Source organism: Pezoporus flaviventris, unplaced genomic scaffold (assembly GCF_033815535.1).
Source record: "Pezoporus flaviventris isolate CSIRO_AGI_PZ_B2104156 unplaced genomic scaffold, CSIRO_AGI_Pfla_v1 ptg000097l, whole genome shotgun sequence".
NCBI lineage: Eukaryota > Metazoa > Chordata > Aves > Psittaciformes > Psittacidae > Pezoporus > Pezoporus flaviventris.
In genome coordinates this window covers 5751403-5767954 of record NW_026892645.1, presented here as the reverse complement: position 1 = coordinate 5767954, position 16552 = coordinate 5751403, and the positions used below count along the sequence as shown (strand labels likewise).

Sequence of the window (16552 nt, the reverse complement as noted above, 5' to 3'; positions counted from 1 at the left end):
TGAATCTTCCAGGGATACTCCATTTTCCCCAGCTTTTGCTGGGTTTCCCCTCTCTTATCTGGTCCCTCGTTAAGTTTATTGCCTCCTTGCAGCCCTGAAGGGCTGCTCCAGCTCTCCCTCCATGGGATTTGAAACTTCTCTTGGGAAGCAGCAAACTCTTTCCCTTGGGATGGGTTTCATCAACCCCAGCAATGGCCATTCCCATCCGGAGAAGGGAACCTCTCATTTTCCTCCTGCTGTAGCTCCCCTCGCCTTGGGGTGCTGGGGAGGGGGGCAGTTGGGGTAGCATGAGCTCAGGGGGACGTGGTGGCTCCCAAACTGCTCCATCGCTGGTGTGAGCCTCCAGGAACCAGGCAGTTGAGCAGATCCATCTTGGTGTCTTGGTTTGCTGGTGGACCCACAGAGATTCAGGACTGGAAGTGGGGTTTGCCTTATGGGCCTTTGGTTTTGGTCTTCCCAGTTACACTGGTGTGCGTCCCACTAGGGATATTCGATGTGGGGAATTCAGTATGTGGTTTTAACAGAGATTAACCTGCTGCATCCCCAGCCTTATGTGTTTGCTCCTTTCCATGTAAGCCATGTTTCTTCCCAGGTCCTTGTGCTGTGGGGGCTGTGTTGCATGGTGTGGGAGGGTTGCAGGCTGGGTGGGATCCCAGGCAGGCTGGCTGGGAAGATGCACAGTGCCTGCATCCCTGGTGGGCAACCTCTTGCACTGTGGGGTTGTCCTGACCTGATCGGCCATGGTCATCAGACCATCCCTCACTGCTGGGGTACAGCTATTATTGCTTGCCATAAAGACATTTAAGCAAATGGGTGCAACCAACTCCCCTGCCTGGTTCTCTGTCCTCCTTGGCCTCAGGCACGTCCCTTTGTGTCGCTATTACAATGTCCTTTGCTGTGAGAGAGATGAGATCAAGGTACCTCTTTAATGGCCTACTGAGATAGTAAGGCAAATCAGTAAGAGAACATCACACTGGGGTCTTGGTCTGTCACCAGTGGGGCTGTGCAGTGCTGAGCTCCCATCAGCTGGATTTCTTCTTCCCCAGGGTATGAGGAGGAGGAGGAGAGACTCCTGTGCATGAACAGGGACAGCATGATGGGGAAGGTGACAGTGGGCATTGACACATGGGGTGAGTGGAGCTAAGTGTGTGATTCCTGGAGCAGCACGGAGAGGGATGTTGGGATGGGAAAGGACCAGTCCTGGGCATGTGGAACTGAGCCTGGAACATCTCACCCCTGGCTGGGATGAACTCCTTATGTGAACTCCTGGTAGGAGCCAGTGTGATGTTGTGCTTGCTGGTATTGCAGAGCGTGGGGCGAGCTGCTGAAAGCTGCTCTATGCCAGCCAGGGGCAGTGCTGGCTGCCTGCACCGGCACGGCACAGCGAGGGCTCACCGTCCTCATGTGCCATCATCTGAGTACACGAGATCTGGGCTTGGCACATCTCCGTGCTGGACACCATCTCCTTTAGGACCTGAACTCAGGTTATCAAACCCCAGAGCATCCCCTGGGGTGAGGGATGGGAATGGGGAGCAAGCTCTGGCTCCGCTCTCTTGCTCCCATGCCCTGCTGCTCCCGGAGCTTTCCAAGCTGCCCTGCTCGGAGGCTGTTTGTCTTCAGCTTGACCATTCCTCCGCCTCCCCCGCCTGTCTACTCTGCTTCCTCATTCCCGGTGTCGGGTTGAGCAAGAGCAGAGCAGAGCCTCCTTGGGATCAGGGTGAGGCCGGGGGGGGGAAGCTCCAGCTCCAAGTTCCCTTTTTTTGTGTGTGTGTGTTTTTTTCTCCTCTCTGTTTTCGCTCCCTCTCTGCTCCGCACACAAAGCGGGGCTCTGATGAAACTCCAGCTCTCTCTTGCTTGCAGCGTTCATGCACGGCACACGCTGGAAATAATTGTCCTTGGTGGAGCTGTGTGAGCTGCAGTGATTTAACCGAAAAGAGGTGGAAGAGGAGTTTTATTCCTACACGCTGTGTTTGAGGCTTGCTGCAGCCCTGGCTTCATCTACAAGGTGGATCGGAGCTTGGGCTGGATCTGCAAAGCCCTGTGACCGTGGCCATGTAGTGCCAAGCCTGATTTAAGGTATCTTGCCATGCAGCAGCACTTATTACATTGAGCTTGACATGGCTTTGATCCGCTCAAGCAGAGCGAGCTGGGGCTGCCTGCAATGCCCTGTGTAGTGTAGGCACCCCTATGAGCTCCATGCAAACCCTCCTGTGGGTCTCTCCACGTTTGGGATCAGATGCTGCAGTGGGAATTTCTGTAGGTGCCAAGTCATGCTGAGAAGGGAATATGTTGGGTGCAGTATTCCTCACAACCCGGCCTCTCCTTTATGTGCCTTAAATAAAACGCAGATGATTTTGTGAGCCTTGCTTTACATTTCCTAGCTGCACAAACTCTAGCTGCAGTGGGAATTCCTGCTAGGGATGTTCTGCTCTTTGCATTGTTTTGATGGGCAGAGGGGAGCGTGGTGAGCTGCAAGGGGAAGGTTGGCTTCAGGACCTTCTGGAGCAAAGACTTTTGTCTGAGCTTCCTTAAGGAAAGGGTCTGTCTTTGGTGCAGAAAGACAGGGCAAGGACAGAGCCAAGGCCCACCATCATGCCTCTTTGAATGAGATTTTGTCTTATCCAACGAGAGCTCCCTGTCCAGAGCTCCAGGATGTGGCAGCAGGAGTTGCCTGTGGAGAGTGTGTGCTCAGCACCAGTCAGGATATAGCTGGTTCTTCTTTGGTTTGCTTGTTAGTCATAGCAAGCCCTCCTTCTCCTCCAGCTCACACCAGTGCTGCAGTTTGTCAGGCTCCATTGTGGAATATCCGTCCACAAAACCAGTTTGTTTTCTTCAAACTTCCTTTTCTTTCCAAATGGCCAACCCATTCTTCTGTGACACTCCATGGATTTCTGCTCTTGGTCACCAGGGATCTCCGTTATTGTCCATCCCGGCTCCCTTCAGTCCTTTGTGGCTGGTCAAGGTCAGATGTGACTGCTTTCTGATCCAACTGGAGAAAAGCCCGGCTCCTCTTACCATGGAAGCTTGGGACTGGCGGCACAACCACCCCTTGGTGAGCAGGACCCTCCCTGCCCTGCGGTTTTGGTTCCACCGGTTCTCTTGTCTCCGTGCGAGGAGCAATGGGCAGCCCCTGCGCTGTTTCTCCCTACCGGGGCAGTGCGATGCAGGAAGAGGCTTTTGCATTATTTACACCGCTCTGGAGCCGGAGCCAGACCTGACCCTGGTCTTGCTCAGCTGAAGGTGGGAGCGGAGCCCTCCCAGTAACACCATCCGAGCCGCTGGAGCTGGGCTCAGCTGGTTCTCCTGGCTCAGCAGTACCCAGCCATGCCCCCCCCCCATTGCTGTAACGCTGACAAGGGGATGTTTTAGCTCATCCTGGTGCAGCTCCCCCTGAGGTTGTGCGCTCTCAATCCAGCCTGACCCGGGGCTCACCAGCCCTTTGCAGGCACTCGCTGGTGGGGCAGAGCCAAATTCCTGACTTCTGGCCCTTTGGGGTGGCCGGGATCAGCGTGGGGTGAGGAGGAGGAGAGCTGTGGTGTCAGCCCCACTGGAGGCATCATCCCCTCCCCTCTCCCATGGACGCGGTCCCAGCGAGGCGCTTTGCCCACTGGCAGTCAGCTTTGCCCCCATCCATCCTTCATAAGCACAGAGCCAGGAGGGGGGGGGACGACTCCAATATCCCCCCCATTCCACACCCGTTTTCCTGTCCCTATCCCACCACCCGCATCCCCCCAATTCCCCTTCCAAAATCTTGCATCGCCTAAAGAAAAACCACCCCCCACATTCTCCCTGCCTGCTTTTTCTCGCTAACCTCGGCTCGCTTCGCCTCTCCTCCCCTCCTTCCCTCCCTCCCTCCCTCCTCTCCATCTCCCTCCCTCCCTCTCTCTGGGGGGAAAAAAGGTCATTGCGCAAATGATTAGTCAGAGCTCAGTTGCTGTAGCAACCGGCTGCTGGAACTGGGACAGGCGTGCAGCGAGGACAACGGAGAGGTCGAGCATCAGGCAGGGCTGGGGGAGCCCAGCCTTTGTATTTGCTTTCAAGAGCAGGGGAGCCGGGTGGGTGCGAAGCCCCCAGCCCCACGCCATGCACGGGGCCCTTGCTGCTGTGAATTCAGTTGCCACCACGGAGCTGGCATGGCCTCGCTGTGTCTGTTGGTGTGGCGGCACCGTCCTTGATAGCGATGCGCTGGGATGAAGGCTCCCGCGCTCGTTGATGGAGTGGGGCGCATTGTGGTGGGCACCCCACAGCCGAGCTGAGCCGTGGGGAGTGTGTGCCGCTGGGGTTCAGGGCTCGGTGTCCTCTTGCAACATCCCACGCTTGAAATATGAAGCCAAGTTCCTCCTGATCCTGCACGAGAAACCAGGCGTTAACTGTGTCCTGCCCATTTCCAGTTCCACAGTGCTGCAGTCCTTCTGCCTCCAGCCCCAGAGCAGCTCCAAACAGAGACTTTCCCAGTCCTCCCTGCCATAAACTCAAGGACAACAGCTTGTCATGCGATGTCCATGGGGCTGCTTGGCTTTGGAGTACAGGGCAGTGGCTCCTTTGGGGATGATTAGACCACACGCACTATGGGTTTCACCACCATGGTCATGGTCTTCAAGTGGTTTTGTTGCTGAAGATGAAACCTTCAGGGCACCTCCGCATCCTCCTTGTGTGAACGGGGACCTGTTTCCATCGCCTTTAGGTCACCTTGCCTCCAGGTCTGCTGTTCCCCATGCACACCAGTCCTTCGGGGGCTGAAGACTGGTTTATCTGTGAGCGTGCACTGCCGGGGTCTTTGAGCAAGCTCCGTGTATGTTGAGCAGTGGATTGGGGCCATGCTTCCTTCTGGAGCACATGTGGAGGCTGAACGGCCTCGAGGTTTCACAGGGCTTTGGGACCTCTGAAGGGAAAGTGCTGCGTTGAAGTGGTTGGAAGTTGGTACAAGAGCTGTTGGGAAGGGATGTAAGACCTCTGCTTTGGGGGAGCTGGGTGGGCTCTAAGCAGGATCTTGGGGATGTCTTTAGTCTTTTGCTGAAGGTTGAGCTCTGTGCATCCACGTAGGAAGCTGGGGGTTGGGGTCCTCAAGCCTGATTTTTGTGGGAAACAGCAGGAAAGGGCCATTTATGCATAGAATGGCTTCCAGTCAACACTCTTCCTTTGGGAATGGAGAGACACTGCTGAGTTGTGCTGGAAGTCTTTTCCCTTTCCTGGGACAGTCCTTGATAGCCAAGAGCAACTCAGCCACACACCACGGCCACACTGGTGCTCACAACCCATGTCCCCAGCTCCCCATCACCCCATGGTGGAGAGAGACACCGCTCACTCTGCATTGCCCATTGATGCTCCTCCTGGTCCTGTGAGAGGTCCTCCAAACCTCTTGAGATCTCCCTCCACTCCCTTCACCTCCTTCTTTCACTTGAAGATGTGTAATTGCAGTAAGCTAGAAGGGGGCTTTGCTGGTCTTAGGGTTTCTTACCTCATGGTTGCAGAGACGAGCTTAAGCAGCATGATGCCAGTGTGGCCTACAGGCTCAAACCCAATGGGAGATAAAAGCAAGCCATTGGTCTCCTTTCTTTTTTCTTTCTATTTTTTTTTTTCCCTTGCAAATCTCATTATTTTAAAGACTGCTCCCTGATTTTTCCAGGGTCTGGAGGTCTTTAGGAGCTCTGAATGCTTGGGGTTGGCCATGCCGTTTTGGTGTGTTATTTAGTCATATTTTCCTCTGAAGGTGGTGAGTAAAACCTACAGATTTAGTCCATCTGACTAATATTTCAGGTTATCAAATAGGACAAAGGAAAGGAAGAAGGAATGAATGTAAGGCCTCCAGGAGAGGGCCAAAAATCCCTGTGACTCACTTGAACACTCTATTTTTGAGCCTGAAAACACAAAATGGTGCCCTGCTTGCTGCTGTCCCCTGCAATGGGCTGGGGCTCATCACCACTCAGAGGTGGGTAGGGGTTACATGGCTGTGAAGTACACAAGCCATTGTGGGCTCCCATTATGGACTATTTTCTCCTACATCTTTCATCTCCCAGCCCTGTCCTCGCTCCTGAAGGACCGCCAAGGTCCAGGCCGAGAGATGGCTGTGCTGTGTTTGAAGGCATCAATCCTATCCTGAGCATCCCTGAGCTAAAATAAGGGTGGACAGGGCATTGAGGGCTTTTTTCCCCCTACGGATGATGACTAATAGAGACTTTAAGCAATGAGTGCTGTCTGTGATGGTTTGGAAGCACATCCATGACCATGTGAGAGCTTACTGCTTGGAAAGGAGGTAGGAGGGGCGAGCCTGGGGACAGCCTGGTCCTTCCCTAGCAGTGGCAGAGGTGATGCAGTGCGAGGGCATGGAGAAGCTTTAAAGCCAATTGGCAAAGTGAATGCTCCCCTGTGGCACCTTCACTGGGAACCACCTACAGAGCAGGATGGGACCATTTGTGATCCCTGGAGCAGGCAGGGATGTGACCTGGGCTGGCTGGGCAGGGAAGCAGCCTGCCGCGCTTCCCTCAGCTCTCTCATCTCTATGAGCCCGTGCTCCTCCAAAGCAATGTACTCATGAGCATTTGTCAGTGACCGCCATCCAAGCAGGGGGAAATCTATAACCGAGGGTCAGGCCCCTCTGCCAGGCTCTCATGTCATGGGATTCCCCCTAAAGCCACAGGGAGCAGCCCCTGATGTGGCATCTCGTCTCGCTGACACGGCTCGGAGGTCCAGGAGGTCACCGGCTGTCGATGGCAAAGAGCTGGCAGTGTCCTGGGAATGCCACGGGTCCGGGGAGCTCCAAGTGACCCCATCACCACGGCTGCCCTGATGGGTGAGTGCTGGTGCTATGGGCAGGGGGCTGCGCTGTGGCGGGGTGGATGATGCTCCTCCCTGGAGCCCCTTGAAGCAGATCCACCATGGGGTTAATGCGTGCTCTCCTCTCAGTCCTCTTTTGTTCACAGCTTGGCCGGGTGCCACATGGAGCAGTGCTGGGGATGTTTGCTCTTCAGCATCCTGGCTCCTCGGTGCAAAGGACCATTGGCCAAAATGTGGGTGTGTGTGAACACGGTGGTCACTCCACCTGAGCCCAGCTACTCTCTTCCGCACTGTATTCCCTGGGCCTTTGTGGCAGCATCAGGAGGCTGCTGGCTCCCAAACCCCACTGGGGATATTGTTTGTGTATTGGCAGCACTGCACTCTTGTCAGCCGAGTGGGTGCTCGGGTGTCCAGTCTGTAATGCTTGCGATAGATCTGCCCCTGGGTGGGATGCCAGGGTTTCCTTGATTCAGTGGCATTAGGGCAGTGATGGGACATAGCTCCTCTGCATGACCCGGGCCAGCTCCAGGTCCTGCTCAGCCTTGGTTAAGCCCAGCACTGCGTGATTTGTCCATCTTCATCTGCTGGAAACTCTCCCTCTTTCACCCAGCCTTTGTTTCCTCCAGCTCCTCATTGTTTTCCACGGCTTTTCCCCCATCTTGTGCTGCTCGAGGCTGTTGGTGCAAGCTCAGCTTCGGGGCTCATACTGGCTCAGCTGAACACTTATCTGCGCGAGGCGGCTTGTTCCATGTGCTCCCTGCCACGAGTGGTCCCCGACAGCAAAGCTTGGCCCTGGCTTGGCTCTAACAGCAGGGAACAGCACGTCCACGTGAACCCAAGCCCACAAATGGCTCACGGGAATGACGCAGTGAAGGTGAAATATCAAAGGGAGACGGGAAGTGCCTGGCAGGAGCAGGGGAAACAGGGGAGAGAATAGCCGGGGCTGACCTTAGCGGGGAGGGGAGCCCGGCTGCACGCACGGAAGGGAAATGGGAAAAGGATACAGCTGGGATGGGCTGCAGCACGCGTGTGCTCTGCCCCAGCTTCCCGCTTTTCCCCCGGGATGGGCTGCAGGAATGGACCAGGTCAGGGCTATCCACAGCACAGTGGGGCTCCCAGAGGGACTGCAGCAAACGCACCCAGTGGGGCAGCTCTGGAGCTTGGCCAGAAGCCACCGAGCATCCCCATGGGATGCTCTCGGGCATCCACGTTCCCCATTTCCAGGAGCTGGATGCAAGGAAGTGGCCCCAATCTGGTAATGGCCAGCTCTGTCTCACTGAGGATCCGGTGCTGTGTGAGGCCACCCCGGCTCCCTGGGCTTGTTTAAAGGCAGCACAGGGCAGATCCTGTCCTTCCAAGTCGTTCCATGCTCAGAGTTGCCTGTTGAGGAGCAGCACAAGCTGACCTGGGGTGGCTGCTGCCCCTCCGAGCACCCTTTGCTTTGCCCTGGGACAGCTGCCTGCCTTTTCTGCATGGGGGGGTTATTTTTAGCTGGGAAAAAAACCACACAAAGCCTTTAAAACACAAAGTTTTGTGCAGCATTCTCCACATAATGGGATTTCTCTCTTCTTCCTGAAGCTGACTGTGACATTTCCAAATGAAGGGTTCCTCCTGGCCTTCTGCTCTTCCTCCCTCAATCTTCAGTGGAGTTTCTCCCTTCGCTAAGCCACCCTGCTCTCCTCTCCAAGATCTGCTCTTTCAGGAGGAGGAACAGCAACTGTAAGGGCTGGTGTTTCTGGAATGTTGTTTTTCAAAATGGAAACAAGGAAAATGTAGTAGAAAATTGACAAAAACATCCCTTTAGAACCCATTAACATGGGATGGGATTAATAATTCCAGTTGTTTCCCCCTTCCAACTAGCTCTCATCTGTCCTTAGCCTTTGCTATGGGAGACCTGGGACAGTCAAAGGCAGAGAGCTGCTCCTACTCTTCCTTTACTCAAGGGAAAAGCTTTTCCATCCCATTTGAGGTCTTTTGGGGCTGGAGAGCTGTTGGCACCCAAAAGCCAACATCTGGAGGGGTTCATGCTCCCAACCTTCTCCTCTCTCCAGTGGAGGGGTGTTCTGAAGTCATCAGGGCTCTGAGGGGTCTGTGGCTGACCCAAGGGTAGGTCAGGATGGATGCGAGGACCTGGGAGCCAGAGAGCACAAACCTCTGGTGTTTGGGTCTCTCTTCTGGTCCTGAGGTCTCTTCCCAGCTTTCCAGCAACATTCCCCTGGTGACCTTGGGGAAGCCACTTTGTCCCTCATCACCTTCATTTCCCTACCTGGGAAAGGGGAGAGCACTTCCTTTGCACCCAGGGCCTTAAGAGCTTGTTAATGCTTTTTGATCACTCTGAGTTGCTGCAGGGGTTTGATCAGCCACCACAGGCTTGGCTGGAGCAGAGGACAGTGGATTTCCTTCCAGGTTAGGAACCCATTGGTTGCTCTTCAAAAGCACCCACTGGTTTCTCAAGAGTGGAAGGCACAGGAGGTGGGGACGCTCCTGTCCTTAGATAACATCACTCTCTGCACCCTCTTGGCATCCAAACCACCGACTGCATTGCAGGAACTCATCCTTGGTGGAACCTGAGGGTCTCGCCTGACCCAGCCCAGGAGCTTTCACACTGCTTGGCTGGGGACATGGTGCCACAGGGCACAACTCTTGGTCCTCAGAAGAAAACACCTGAGGCCACGGCAGGCTGAGGTTGCCCTGTGTGAAAGCAGAGGGACAAATTCAGCCACCCAAATGAAAGCTGCTTCCCAGAGATCCCATTGGAGTGGACGCTGCTGCTCTGCTTCAGGTACAGAATCCATTGACCGGAAAGGGAGGTCTTGGGATGGGTCTGGTGCTTGTGTGCATGGTGGGAGCTGCTGTCCATCTCTTTGCCTAAACTAAATATCAGCCCATAGGCAGGTTTGCTGCCTGCAAACCCCCAACCACATAAAGCCAGAGCAGGGAAGGGGAGCAAAGCAAACCCCCTTTGTCCATGGTTTAGTGCTGGGGTAAGGGCTATTTTTTGTTTCAGCCATGTGATGAGTGTGTTACTCAGCCATGACTCGAGAACTTGTGAGCAATAAAGTCATCTCCAAGTCTGCCAAAAAAGAATCTTCTTAGCACACCCACCTCATCACACGTTCCCACTGCAGCTCCTCAGTGCGAGCTGACAGGGGAGGCTGCGGTAGCCATCTGTGTGCTTGCGGCAGTGGCCCCGGGACAAACCCGTGCCCTATGGGTACAGTGAGGTGAGGTGTCACCTCCCTGGTGACCAGGACCTTTTGCCAGCAGCATCATAACGATGGTGGCGTGGTGTTTGCTCCCAAATCCAAGAGAAAACAGAGCCGGAAGGGGCTGGGTAGTGTGGTGTGATCTTCATCCCACTGCCTGGGCTGGGTTTGGAATGTTGGGTTTGATCTTTTGGGGTCAAGACTGACCTGAAAGGTCCATGAGGTGGAGAGCTATGGATGTTTGCCTCCTGTCCTGTGCTGATGCAGCTCCATAACGGTTGGCTGGATGTGTGAGTGACTCAGAGCTCCAGAGCCCTGCATAGGCCACTGTTGCTGTTGGAGGGTGATGATGAGCAGTGTGGTGCATCCTCAAGGCTGTGGGTAGAGGTGGCATGGAGACATGCACCAGCAAACCAGGAGATCACTGTTGAGAGTGCCTGGGAAAGTGGATATTGATGCTAAAATGTGCATTATTGGGGTGAGGAGGTCCCATGGGTGAGGAGGCAGAGTGCTGGGTCCCCACATGGGAGAGCCTTGATTCTCAGTGAGGGGTGGTGGAGGACACTGGGTCTGATGCCTCCAGCACTGGGATGCTCCTGGAGGTGGGTATCAGGGTTCAGTGCTTCCACCCAGCTCTGTTGAAGGCAGGAAGGATCAGGCTAAGAAACAACCCCACACCAGCGTGCTGGGCTGCAGGGAATGATGCTGCAGACACCCCATCACCTCCCAACGGGCAGGCAAACGCCAGGGGCAGCGGGGAGGTGGACGTGGGCACAAACCCCTTGCCTGATTGCTGGGGTAAAAGCTGCCTGTGCCACGGCCTCCTCTCCCCACCCCTTCCCCGCGCCGGGGCTCTAAATAATTGATAACACTGATAAATAATACATCTTGTATTTGCTCCTTCGCTTTCCTGTGCCGGGGCGGGCACGCTCGCAGCCTGGCGGGGCTGCATTGGGGTGACAGGGATGGGGAGAGCGCGGCTGTTGGGCTGGGGTAGGGAGCTCTGCAGCGGGGAGAGCATTCCGGGGAGATAAAGGGCTGGTTTGATGTGTGTTCATGTGGCGGGGCTGTTTTGCCTTGCATGCCTTTCTCTTTTGCTTTATTTTTTTCCTGGAGTGAAGCCTGGCGCCAGCAGTCTGGAACCAGCCTGACAAGCTTTTGAGTTATGGAAAGGGGGAGGAAGGGGGGAGGAGAGAGAAAGAGGGAGCGAGAGAGGCAGGGAGGAGGAGGGTGAAAGCAGAGGGAGGCAGCTGGGATGTGGATTATTAGGGGAGAACAAGAATACACACAAGAGGCTGGTGGGGTGAGGGCTGGGGGCTACTGGGGCTGGTGGGGAGGGGATGGAGCTGGCTTAGAGCAAACCTTTCAAAGGGGATTTTTCTTTTCATGGGGGGGGGGGGAAGGGGGGAATTGAGTCATTTTGGGCATGAAACGCAAACCTCGCCGCGTCAAGGAACAAGGAAGTTTTTTAAAGCACCAATTAAAGGGCTTGGAGAGGTCCGGGGCTTTTAAACAGCCTTGGGAAGGAGGAGAGGAGGGGGGGGGGGGTCCTGGCCAGCGTTCAGGCTGCCGTCCCATCAGGACATTCCTTTCTGCTGAACGCTGCTGCTCCCGGCTCTCTCCTCCTCCTTTTCCAAGCTGCCGTCGAATCCTTTCCAACTCCCGCGTCCGAACCCAAGGAGCTTTTGCTCCGTTTCATCTCCCGCCGCCTGCCTCCCCCCCCAGCCCCGGGCTGTGCTCGGTGCTTTGATCAGCGCTGCCTGCACACACACACACACACACACACACACACACACCCCACACCCCAGGCCCCTGGGATGCAGGAGCCAGCGTTTTGGCGTGCCCCAAATCCCCCCCTGGGGTTGATGGAGACCCCCCCCCCCATCTGCCATCACCTCTGTGCTTCCCCAAACCGGGAGCTGTAATGCCAGGGGGAAGGAGGGCTCAGTGCCCAGTGATGGGGAGCTGTGCCCCAGAATGGGAGAAGGTGAGTGGGGTTGGTTGAGCAGCGTGTTTGGAAAGGTCTCAGTGGGGTCCCCATGCTTGGGAAAGCCATGTGGTGCCCATGAGGGCTGCTCCAGAGCTACTCCATAGGGATTCATGGTACCGGCTGGAGGCCAGAGCAAATCCACTGGAGCAGGGGTTTTGCAGGCAGAGGCTGGAGTAGCTTCCCTCCCAGAACACCCCTTCATTGCCTCCCATGGATGCCCAGCAGCAAGAAGCATAGGTGCGAACACAACCTCACTGCTTCAGTCCATCGTGCTTGCCTTTCGGAGCAGGGAGTGAGCCACAGAGTTGTGCCAAGAGCGTTGTGCCCGGGCTCAGCAGTGGAAAGGGGATGGGGATTTGGAGCTGCTTTGCAGGGGCTTTGTTTGCTTTGGTTTCAGCACAGCCTATTTAACTCCCAAGACTGGCACAGGCTGGGGAGACAGGAGCTCTTTGTTAAAGGCTGAGCAGTCCCAGGTCTTTAAGTCAGCCCGGGTGAAGGGCTCGAGAAGTTGAGGTAGCCCAGGGATGGGTGGATTTGGGGACGGGCAGGTTTCACATTGCTCGTACCTCTAAAGTGAAGCGTGAGAGCGAGGGTTCATGCACCCATCTCCCAAAGCAAAGCCTAGCAGGAGCCCTGCGAAGCACCACCACCACCATCTGCCAAGTCTTTGTCTTCGCAAAGAGGAGGTGGAAGGGGGAACACCCAGCTTTCCGAAATCTCCATTGCAGGTTGCCTGCGAGCTGCAGCTCTTCAGCAAAAACACTTCTTTCTCTGGGTTTCCAGGAAGCAAAATGTTGCCCTCCGCTGTTTGCAGCGTGGTTGGAACAGAGCTCGCTGTGTCCGAGCCTGGCCAGCGCTTTGCTCTGCTGTCACATCCCTGGTGGTGACCAGGGTTTGGAGAGGGGCAACCCCTACTCAGCCCATAGATGCTGCAAAGACCTGTGAGAGGTCTGGTCATCCTCTACTATCCCACCCTGGCACCTCAGCACAGGGCTGATAGGGTGGTTGGCCATGGGCTGGGTTTGGATTGAGGTGGGTCTGCTGAAGACCTCCTCCCGTCTTGTGTTAACAGCACCAAGCAGCTCGGTTGTGCTTCCTCGGTCCAAATTCCTCATTTTTTCATGTTTCTTCTCTTTCTCCTTGGCGATTCTTTGAGCTCTTTCTGGTAACTATAGAGCTACACTGGCAGACTTGTCCTCCAGCTCCTCCTTGCTGGAGATACAGCACAGATGGATCCATAATGCCGGTTGCCTTTTACAGACCTCCAACATCTAAGTGTTGGGGGTTCTTAAATAGGTAAATCGGTCTACTTCCGTAGACGTGGAAACTGAGGCACAGGCTACTTATCCGGGTGCAAGCAAGTCAGACTTCAGGGCCAGGTGATGTGGTTTCACTCGGAAACCTTTGCTGCATCAGCTTCCTTGGCATCAGAGGGACGGCACCCATTTCCCCCTTCTTCTTGCCTAGAAGGGAGCAGGAGCCGAGGACACAGCCCCGTGGCTCATCCCCAACCCGTGACCTCCCCGCTCGCCCAGGAGGCAGCAGGCGGAAATAAAACACAATTCAGGGCTGGCAGAGCCGGGGAAGAGCAGGATGAGCCTTGGTGGAGAGCCCAGCCTCACCTTTCATATTCTAATGCCTTGCCTTTGCCTGATTTGTGAGCTCTGGGGAGTCCTGCTGGGAATTCGCTGGAACGGAGGCACACGCCGCCGTCCCTCGGTAAATTACACAGAGATATAATGAAGGAGGAGAAATCAGTTACTCTGTGACTGCGGCTCCCATGGGGACCTTAATTCAAATATTTGTGGAGCTGAGCAAGTGGGGCGTTGGGGAGCCACCGGGTTGGAGTGTCTCTCGACAGGTTGCTCGCAGGTGGTTGGTGCTGAGGAGGCAGCGCATCCGTCCGCAAAGGGGTTTTGGGCTGCTTGATGGTGCTCTGGGTGGCATTAGCCAAGAGGAAGATGCTGGGGGAAGGTGGGACTGTGGTCTGGCTGCGGCTGCATGGAGAACGGAGGTGGGCTCCAGCCTGCAACTGGTGGTTGTTGGGATGGGGAGACCCATGTGCCCCTTTGCCAATGGCTTTGAGAAGTGTGGGGTGATGTGGGAACCTGCCCACTACCTGCAGCCGGGCTCTGCATCATCACCCCACTGATGTCCTTGATGTCCCCAGGGACAGGGACCTGGGAGGGGACAGCCTGGCCCCTCCTGTGGTTTTTTTGAGGGAGAAGCAGGGTTTGCAAAGCCCCACAAGCTCTCTGCTCGCTGCCCATGTGGCCACTGCTTTCAGTAATGACTACAGAAAGGGTTAAGCACTCCGTGGCAGCGAGGAGCAGGCAAACCTCACATTGCTCAACTTAGGAATGAGAAAATCGATTTACCTTCAGCTCCACCACCAGCCCATTCCCTCTGTGTGCCCTCCAGCCAGGCTTTCTGCCCTCTCTCCTCCTGGGGCATGCCGGCGCCATGGACCTGAGAAAACAAATGGGATCCAATTTGTGCAGCCATCAAACTGCACCAGCAAAGGGGGCACAGCCGTGGGGAGAGTCACCCCCTTGCTAAATGCACGCAAGACCTCCTAGGTCCCACTTCACCCTGACGGCCAAGGCTGTGGCTCCACCAGGAACCTACGTGGTGGCCTCTTGGCTGTGCTGTGATGCTCTCAGTGGCTGGTTTTGCCCAAGCATGGTGAGCTGGGGTGCAGGGTGCTCAGTCGCCAAGGAGAGCTGGTGGGATGGAGGCTGAAAGCATCTGCATTCACCCAGTGCCATTCTGCACAGCCATCCTCTTCTCATGCAGGTCCTACATCATCACCCATCACTCAGCAGTGATGCTGCTACCAGGAGTTATGCACACGAATGTGAGAACGCGCAGATATACCCCCTGTCTGCACACACTCCTCACATGCCCATTCCCATGTGCTCCAGCTCTCCTGCTCCCAACCGGCCCCTCTGCTCTTGTGCTTTAATCACACCCCACGTGTGTGACAGTTTTGTCTCCGGATGCTGGGACCACCACATGTGATGGGGGCAACCCCGCACCAACCAACCCATCCTCACCCTGTGTCCTGCCACCACCACCAGCATCCTCCCTGCAGCCCCTTGCATGCTCGTCGCCTTCGGGGACGCATGCACACGCAGCCTTACGGATCTGCTGCATGCCAACTGTTGGGAAGGGGAAGGGAAAAAAAACTATGGATTCAGCCGAGAGAGGTTGGAGAGGGGGGGAATAGAGAGAGAAAGAGAGAGAATGACAGACTGCAATCCCCCTTGAGTGCCTAGTCTCATGAATATTAATAAGGTGGTAATTAAAATGCAGGGACACAGCAGGACGGATGCAGGCGCTGCCTTCGGAGCGCTGGGAACGGGGGGAGTGCGTCTTTCCAGGCAGGTTTTGATTCCGTTCTCTGATGAAAAGAAGAAAACGGAGCCTTCAACTTTAATCAGTTTAGAGGTTTTTTGACACGACATATCTTTAATTGCTGAGATTTCTGCTCCTCTCAAACCCGGCTCCACCGGCTCCAGTGTAAGCAGAGATAACGAACCGCGCTCGAGTGCCGTGGATACAGCCTGCATTTACACCTCAACTTGTTTGCTACTTTCCTGGGGTCTCACCTCTTTGCCTGGGGTTGCAGAGCACAATCCTGCTGCTCCTTGTCTCTGCAGCCAGGGCAGGAGCTGCAAGTGCAGCCCAGCATCTCTTTGTCTGACACCCCCCCTTTCAACCTCCGCTGCGGCAGCCTTAGGGAAACCTGCTCTTTTTGGGTGGTAAATCCCTCTTCTTATGGCTGTATGGTGAGCTTGGAGTTGGGCATGATGCTACCCGGTGTGGGTGATGGGGATGGAGACTGCGGGAGAAAGTTGGGTTGGGTTGAGTCAGTTTGGATTGGGTAGAATTGAGTTGGCTTGGAAAGCAGGTCTCCTGAGAAGAGTAACGTAAGAGTAAAGGTGGCTGTTGGGCTGCTGAGTTATTAAGGAGGCTTAAATGTCCCTCAATAACCAGGGTTTGGAGGCTGGGTGAAGGTCCTGCGAGGGATGCTCAGAGCTCTGTGAGAAAGGTGAACCAAAGCGTTCATCCTTCTCAGAGGAGGTAGTTCCTCCAGTGGGTCTGGCCCATTGATGGAGTACCATGTTGCTGGGAAAATGAATGGAGAGTGTCGGCTGGTGCACAAAGAGAACATTCTGGGTGTGGGAATCGGATGATGTCAACCCAGAACAGGGATTAGGAGGCAATTTCTGGCAAAATGGAAACTAATGTAAAAAAGAATCCATACGATAGCCCAAAGCAGTGTAAGTGGTTGGGCTGGGTAAAGCCAGAACGTTTGGTTTGGCCTGAAAGGGTTTTGGTTGGTTATGTTTGGGGGTTGCCTGATTTTAATGAGATCTCTTTGTTTACATGGGGGTCACTTTTTGAACTGAAAAAATACAGATTTGGGGGAATGAGAAAATCAAAATGATTCTTTTAGAAAATGCCCAAATACAACAATTCATCCTGCGAGAGAGGGAACGAGATAGTCTGAGATCTTCAAAGCCTCCTCCCCTGCGCTACGCAGGTATTTCTCTTTTTCACTTCAAACACTTTCTCA

The 16552-nt window shown here is 55.1% G+C and overlaps 1 long non-coding RNA gene across 8 annotated transcripts in view; it reads left to right on the top strand.

Moving 5' to 3' along the window:
* Positions 1-16552, top strand: part of LOC133281434 (uncharacterized) — a 73951-nt gene that overhangs the window by 44601 nt on the left and 12798 nt on the right. Inside the window, exon 1 of one of the 8 annotated variants that reach the window (XR_009747507.1) lies at positions 15307-15492. The exons of 4 other annotated variants lie outside the window; for them this stretch is intronic. This is a non-coding gene — a long non-coding RNA (uncharacterized LOC133281434). 3 more of the 8 variants (XR_009747506.1, XR_009747504.1, XR_009747508.1) reach the window with 3 other exon arrangements.